This window comes from Peromyscus leucopus, chromosome 10 (assembly GCF_004664715.2).
Source record: "Peromyscus leucopus breed LL Stock chromosome 10, UCI_PerLeu_2.1, whole genome shotgun sequence".
NCBI classification, from domain to species: Eukaryota; Metazoa; Chordata; class Mammalia; order Rodentia; family Cricetidae; genus Peromyscus; species Peromyscus leucopus.
Genome location: NC_051071.1, coordinates 72334465 through 72342173, shown reverse-complemented (window position 1 = coordinate 72342173; position 7709 = coordinate 72334465).

The following is a 7709-nucleotide window of genomic DNA, read 5'->3' as shown; positions in this document are numbered from 1 at the left end:
GATGAAGGAGTGAGAGTGATATGAGGCGGTATTTCTATAGGAAGTTCTAAAGGAGTAAAATAATAAAACTTTGGAGAAAATTAACTCGTGACACTGTATCAAACCCCATATAAGAGAGGATTCTCTTACCCATAGCCTCTTGCCTCAAAAGGTGGCAGGATTCTTTTGAAGGAGGATTTCTTAGTCTTTTGAATAAGTCATTCCTAAGTAACTTGACATTTGCCAAGATACTTGAATATTAAAACACAATTTAGTTTTTTGTTGTTTGTTTGGGTTTTTTGAAACAGGGTTTCTCTGTGTAGCTTTGCACCTTTCCTGGATCTCACTCTGTAGACCAGGCCGGCCTCGAACTCACAAAGATCTGCCTGGCTCTGCCTCCCGAGTGCTGGGATTACAGGTGTGTGCCACCACCACCCAGCCACAATTTAGTTTTTAACTAGATTTTTGAGAATTATTGATCGGTGCTCAAAATAACACTGATTTCCTGAAGTATAGAAAACTACAATAGTCCTCATATCAAGAGTAGGGTCTCCTGAGTTCATGTGCTTAATGGAGTAAAGGATATTTGAGTATTAAAAGCACAATGGAAATTACTAAAAACTTCCTTATTTTATCAAAGTAGCAAATTAAACATATCATATCTTTTATGGGAGAAAATACAACAACAATTAGTCCTGCCACCAATGATAGAATGGATATGTGTTGGTTTTAGGGAATGATATCAGATTATTTTTAACTTAATCCAAGGGTAATTCTAATGTATATGTTTATTGGAGAACAACACACCCTGTCTCCTTGTATGCATCCATAATTGCTATAATTCTGATGTGTAATTTCTCTTTCCCCCACATTTGGGAATATCAAGAAGCAATTTGTGTTTAACTAGGAAAGAATAGGAGTTCGTGTCTTATTCTGTGGTTAGGTCATCTTCATAGTTCTCTGCATGAATTACTCTGTAGTATATTTTGTTACCTGAGTGACAAGCCTATTGGTTTGCCATAATAGCGACATTGAGTTGCTAGAATCTGATGAGAAGAAGTAACATGTATACTAGACTAATATCTGTCAATCAAGGATGATGTCCTGTTTAAAAAAATCCAATTGATTCAAATCAATTGCTTTATAAATTCTATAAAATAAAGAATTTAGAAAGAAGATTGTAAGTACAAATTTAATTATTTTATTAGACTCTATGAAGTTACTGTAAGCATTTTAAAGTACTTATTCTTAATTTCAATAGTCATGGATGACCAATAACAAAGAGCAGTACAGTGTGTACACTGTAGTTGGATTAGGCATACTTTATAAGGTTAGATGGGAACTGGGTAAACTTTGGACTTTCTCTTAATGAAAGGTTTTGGTAATGTGGTAATGTGAAGGCCAAAGACAAGTTTATATGCCTTGTAACTCCTAAAACACACACACACACACACACACACACACACACACCCCACAATAGTTGATAGACTTCTTTATTAAAAATAAGAAAGGGTTTATTTTGTTCCACAGTTCAAGAGTACATCAATCATGGCAGTGGGAACTTGAGGTACCTGGCTACATTGTGGTCACTGTCTCGAAGCAGAGAGCAATGAATGCTTGTGCTCATATGGATTTGTCCTTTTTATTCAGTCCAGAACCACAGCTCATGGGATGGTCCTACCCAGAGTCAAGGTGAATTTCCTTAGATTAAGACTTCATTTTCTAGAAATTCAAGGAGTTTAAGCTGGAAAAGCAGGTATAAAGGGGATAATAATTGCTTGAGTAATTAATGTATACTAGGTTTTGTGACAATCACTTCAGAATCATTAGCTCATAAGGATAGCAACACAGTGGCATAAGATCTTGAGTTGCCCTTTTTATAGACGAAGAAGCTAGAGCTAAGAGATACAGAATGACTTGGGTTAAGTCATTCAGATGGTGTGAGATTCACATCTAAAGCCCAGTTCCAGAATCCACGTTCTAACCATCATATTGTGCTGCTTTGAAATCAGAGCACAATGCTCCATTCTTAACTCTAACAGTTAGCAAACTATCACAAACTTTCCTAAATCTGTAGAGGACGGATTCTAAAACCCCTTGGGTTGGGAATTCAACAAGCTAAAGGGACCTAATCAATTTGTGGACAATAAAAGAGAAACTACAATGAGTTTATCAGATTTTTTTTCTTAATGATACAAGATGTGTGATACTATTTGAAGCTACTGAAATCTTTGTAAGAGGAAAGAGAGGGAGCCTAACATGGAACAAATTCTTCTCAACAGCAAGGGCTTTCATCTACTTGACAGTTCTGGCTCTGGCTGCCCCTGAATGTTTATAAAGAGCAGCAATTGGGCTTTTCTACACTCTCCCTTTCCCCTTTCCTTTCTGGGCAAGGATTCAGCTGATGTTTTTCCATCCAACTCAGAATTAGCATTGATGTGAGCCAGGTTTTTGGTGGCACCAAATGACTTCCCCTTTTATATTTGCTCTAGAGGTACTGCAGCCCAGTGGCATCTTACCTGTTCTGTCCACCCTCCACCATTCTGCTCATTTCATGTGGCTTGTGGTCCTCTTTTGTTCTCTCCTTTATTATTATGGGTTGCTCTGTCTCCTTACAGATGAAGCCTTTTAAAATAATTTTGATGAACCTACCCCTACAACCCTTATTGTGATTGCAATAATGGCTAAAATAATTTTTTCAAACAATGCCTTTTGGTCCTTTTACATAGTGTGCTTTTGAATTACTTTGAATCTGTGACAAGAAGAGAACTGTAGACACTGCTGTTGGAGTGTATTAAATGTTGACAAATTCTGGCATATGTTCCTTTTCCATGGGGCATGGAATTTGTGTTTCTGGAATGGCTGATGTATCAAATTCATGGTTTTTGAAGTAGTTGCTGGAGAATGGCACAGTTCATAGGTTTGTGGAAAAGCAGAAGCTTTGGAAGCTTCCATTGTCTAACATGACAATCTGTGTGATGCCAAAATTCAATTATGAAAGGTTTCTGGCAGAGCTGTTCGGCAGTCATATTACTTGTTTGGCAACTAAGTACCAATCAGGAGATTTTTCATGGTTAGAAAAGAGAAAACAGGCAGCGACTTGCATATGATCTCAATCTGTGATTTTGATGTGTATGTCCTGAACGCATTGCTTCAATAGAAATATAATTTTCTTTTCTTTTAAAAAATCATTTTAAATTATATGTGTGTGGGTATGTGTACATGTGAGTATAGATGACCACAGAATCTGGAAGAGGGTATTAGATGCCCTTTAGCTGGATTACAGGTAAAGTACCTGTGATGTGGGTTCTAGGAATTCAACTGTGGTCCCCTGGAAAAGCCTGAAATACTCCTGAACACTAACCCCAGAATTGTAGTTCTCATGGGTTCCTTATTTTGGTCCCTTAATATAAACTGATTGAACTGAAATTTTGATGGGAATCATTTCCTTGCTCATTTCTTCTAGCATAACAAAGAACTTAATAGATACACATGATAAAAGAATGTGTTTTATGTGATCTAGTTACTTTGAATTTTGGAAAGCACTAATATTTAGTCAGTGTAAAAGGCCTTTTGTTTTAGTCAGAAGCCATGGAGGACCATCTGATGAGTGTTTACCCCATATTTTATACTTCAAATGATCATTGCTCGAACTTTCAGCTTCTCAACTAGAGAACACATTGAGTCTTTCCTGGATGAGAGGCAAGATGGCTTCTGGTTTGTGGTATGTGATAGTGTAAAGGAGAACTTGCTAATCCATGCGAAATAGCTCAAAACAAAAGCATGGTTTAAGAGTCAGGAAGTGAGTTAGAGTAGTAAGATGAGTTTGAAGGATGGGAGCTGGAAGGTGCTGAACTGGAAGGTTTGTGAGCAGGAGGCCACAGCAAAGTCAATTGATGGACAGAGTTAGAGACGCAGCGTCAGAGTGAAAGTACTAGAAGACTGTTAAATTGCTCCCTTCTTGGCCCTGCCTCCTTCCTCCTCCTCCTCCTTCACTGGGAATTAAACCTAGGGCCTTTCCCAAGCTAAACATGTGCTCCATCAGTTAAACCCAAGGCCCTTGTGCTTTGTGCAACAGAAATACCTGTATCCTCCACTCGTAGATGGCTGCAGGGATCTTTATCCCAGTGCACCTCAGAGGTATGCCTAACATTAAAGCCTTGAGTCTTCTAGATCTTTGGAAAACAAATACCAAATTCTCTATCAGAAGTTCAAATGCCCTCGTTTATTTTCAAACAGAGGGGAGGCATGGTGGAAGGGTAAGGACCTGGAAAAAATTTTTTCCCAATGGAATACATGATATTTTCCCTGCTCTGATTTAACTTGCACCATTTTTCTACATTTCAGGAGGCGGTAGTGGTGAGATCTGTCACAGATTTGTTCCCAAGTACTTGTTATGGTGCCTGAGTTGGGGCACGGTAGTATGTGCCACCAGTTAGTTCGTTCTCAAACATTTCAGCCTCAGATGAAATAAAGCTAGAAAAAAGTGCTATTAGCTTACAGCTCCCTAGCACTTACATTTTCCCACTTCTGTTAAGATTTCTTTCTGCCTGAAAATAAAATTTAACCCATTAAAAGCAAGGGTCAGATTTTGTAAATTATTTTCTTCTGTGCATTAACCCATCTCCTTTATTCCACTTTGTTTTTTTTTTATGCTAGCTTGTCCCTTAATTGTAACTAACTGGTTTATTAGTTTAGAATTGACTTGTAAATTGACAATCTCTGCCTTCAGTGACTACACTTGAGGAAAAGGAGCCAATGGTGTTGTGGAATATTACTTTAACTATGTAATGGTGTGCTACATTTGTTTGTTTTGGAGAATAATTGCTTAGCTGTGTGAAGATGTATGTTTTTTATTATGCTGCAATTGATTAATTATGTAAAGATGTGTTGATGTTTTATCTTGCCTGCCTAACATACCTGATTGGTTTAATAAAAAGCTGAATGGCCAATAGCTAGGCAGTAGAGGGATAGGCGAAGCTGGTGGGCAGAGAGAGTAAGTATGAGGAGGAATCTAGGTGTTGGGGGGAGAGAAGAGAGAATGAGGGAGAAAGAGAGAAAGGCACCCAGGGCCAGCCAATCAGGCAGCTGCCAGCCAGCCAGATACAGAGTAGGACATCTAGAATGAAATAAAGAGCCCTGAGGCAAAGCATAGGTGAAGAGAAACAGCTTAAGTTAAGTTATAAGAGCTAGTGAGACAAGCATAAGCTAACGCCAAGCATTCATAATTAATAATAAGTCTCCACGTCATGACTCTGGAACTGGTTGGTGGCTCAAAAGAAAGTATGCTAGACAATGGCATTTGTACATACATTTGTACAGATGGGGTGCCAGCAGAGTCATGCAGCCAGAGAAAAGGGGGCAGTATAAGAGGGAGTGAAATGCCAGGCACCACACTTGGTACATTATTTGCTTTTTTATTCTCAGATATCTTTATGTTATCTTTTTAGTAATTGACAAGTCACTTCGCTAATATAGATTTGTTCTTTGCTAATACTGTTGGTTCTTTTCAGTTGACTTACTTTCACTTTTTTGGGGAGTGTTTTCATACAACTTTACTAAACATAAGGACAGGCTAATCACATTTGGTTCCTGGACATACTTTTATTTTCCAATACAGCCTATGTAACACAGCTAATGTAGTCAACTTAAAATTTTACATATGCTATTACTTATACTTTATTTTTGTCTAGATTTTAATTATTATAGCATAATAGTAGATAAATGGCTTACTACTATATTGTGTATTCTGATAGAAAACAACTATTGTGAATCTCCATATATTTTTATTTTCTTCAGTTTCTCTTAGAAATATTTCATAGTTCTTAGAAAAATATTTGTACATGTTGCTGGAGGGCTTCTCTCCAGGTTCCCCAAGCCCCGCAGTCCCACAATCCACTTATAAAATAATCACTCAGACGCTTATATCACTTATAAACTGTATGGCCGTGGCAGGCTTCTTGTTAACTGTTCTTTTATCTTAAATTAATCCATTTTTATAAATCTATACCTTGCCATGTGGCTGGTGGCTTACCGGCGTCTTTACATGCTGCTTCTCCTGGCGGTGGCTGCAGTGCCTCTCTCCCCTTCTTCCTGTTTCCCCAATTCTCCTCTCTCTTTGTCCCGCCTATACTTCCTGCCTGGTCACTGGCCATCAGTGTTTTATTTATATAGAGTGATATCCACAGCATGTACATGCATGTTAGTTTTTTCTTAATGGCTGTGAGCTATGATAATATGTTTCTTTGTTTTTTTTTTTTTTTTTTTTTTTTTTTTTTTTACTTTTGAAATTACAATATACTTATATCTTTTTCCCCTAACCTTTCCTCTATTCAAGCCCTTCTGCATACCTGCATCTCTATTCTCTTTCAAAATCATGTCATTTCTTTCTATAATTATTGTTACACAACCACACAACCACACACACACACACACACACACACACACACACACACTGCTTAAATTCATAAATGCAACCTGCTTAGTCTGTATAAAGTTATCTGTATATGTATCTTTTCAGGGTGTCTTAATTAGGGTTTCTATTGCTGTGAAGAGACATCATGACTGTGACAACTCTTATAAAGGAAAACATTTAATTGTGTGCCTTTACATTTCAGAGGTTCAGTCCATTATCATCATGGTGGGACATGGTAGTGTGCAGGCAGACATGGGCTAGAGATGTAGCTGAGAGTTCTATATCTTGTGCAGTCAACAGGAAGTATTGTACGACACTGCGCAGGGCTTGAGCATGTATGAGACCTCAAAGCCCACTACCATAGGGACACATTTCCTTCAACTAGGCCATACATACTCCAGCAAAGCCACATCTCTTATAGTAGTGTCACTCTGTCTGAATTTACTGGGGCCAAATTACATTCAAACTACCACACAGGGCTAACCATTTGGTATTGGACATCCAATTGGTGTGCTCTTCTCTATGGAAGACTATTTCTTCCTTTCTCAGCATTCCTTTGTTACTTATAGTTCTTTGTGGTCTCCCCAATGCACCCTGTCCAGCTTGGCACATCTATTGCTGTTGTTATATATTGGCAGCAATGTTGGTGATACATCATGAGTGTAGCTTCTGACATTCCTAGGAGACACAATCTTACAGCAAGATTGATCCTTTATCCTATGCTGCTTATAATCTTTCGGCCCCTCTTGCACAATGATCCCCCAGATTTAGGTGCATAAGTTGCTCTAAAGATATACCAGTTAGGGCTGGGTTCCACAACTCAGTATTTTAATTTGTTGTGCTTTTCCATAATAATCTGTTACAAAGAGAAGTTTCCTTGATGATGGGTAAGTACTGCACTTGTCTGTGGATATAAGGACAAATATTCAAATATAGTTAGGGATTATCCTGGTTTAGTAAAGAGGCAGCTGTAGGCTCTTCTCCAAGATCCATGGCTCCACTAGCTCTGGGTAGTTGTCTATTATTGGTGGAAGTACTAAGGCAACCCCACATAGTTAAAAGGGAGGTTTATTTTGTGGGGTAAGTTACAAGTAAAGGGATAGGTTACAGGGTCTGGGAGAGGTGAAGTGCAGTTCAGTGGTGTTCTCTGGAGAACTCTGCTCAATCTATGTCCAGCATCCAGGATCCAGGAACCAAGAGAGCAGGCACATCTGGATCTCTGGTCTTAAGGGCTCCTGTCTCGGCCCCACCTTGTAGGCATGACAGTTACTGGAAGCCTCAATGGGGGTAGTACTTCCAGGTCAAAGCTAGAACA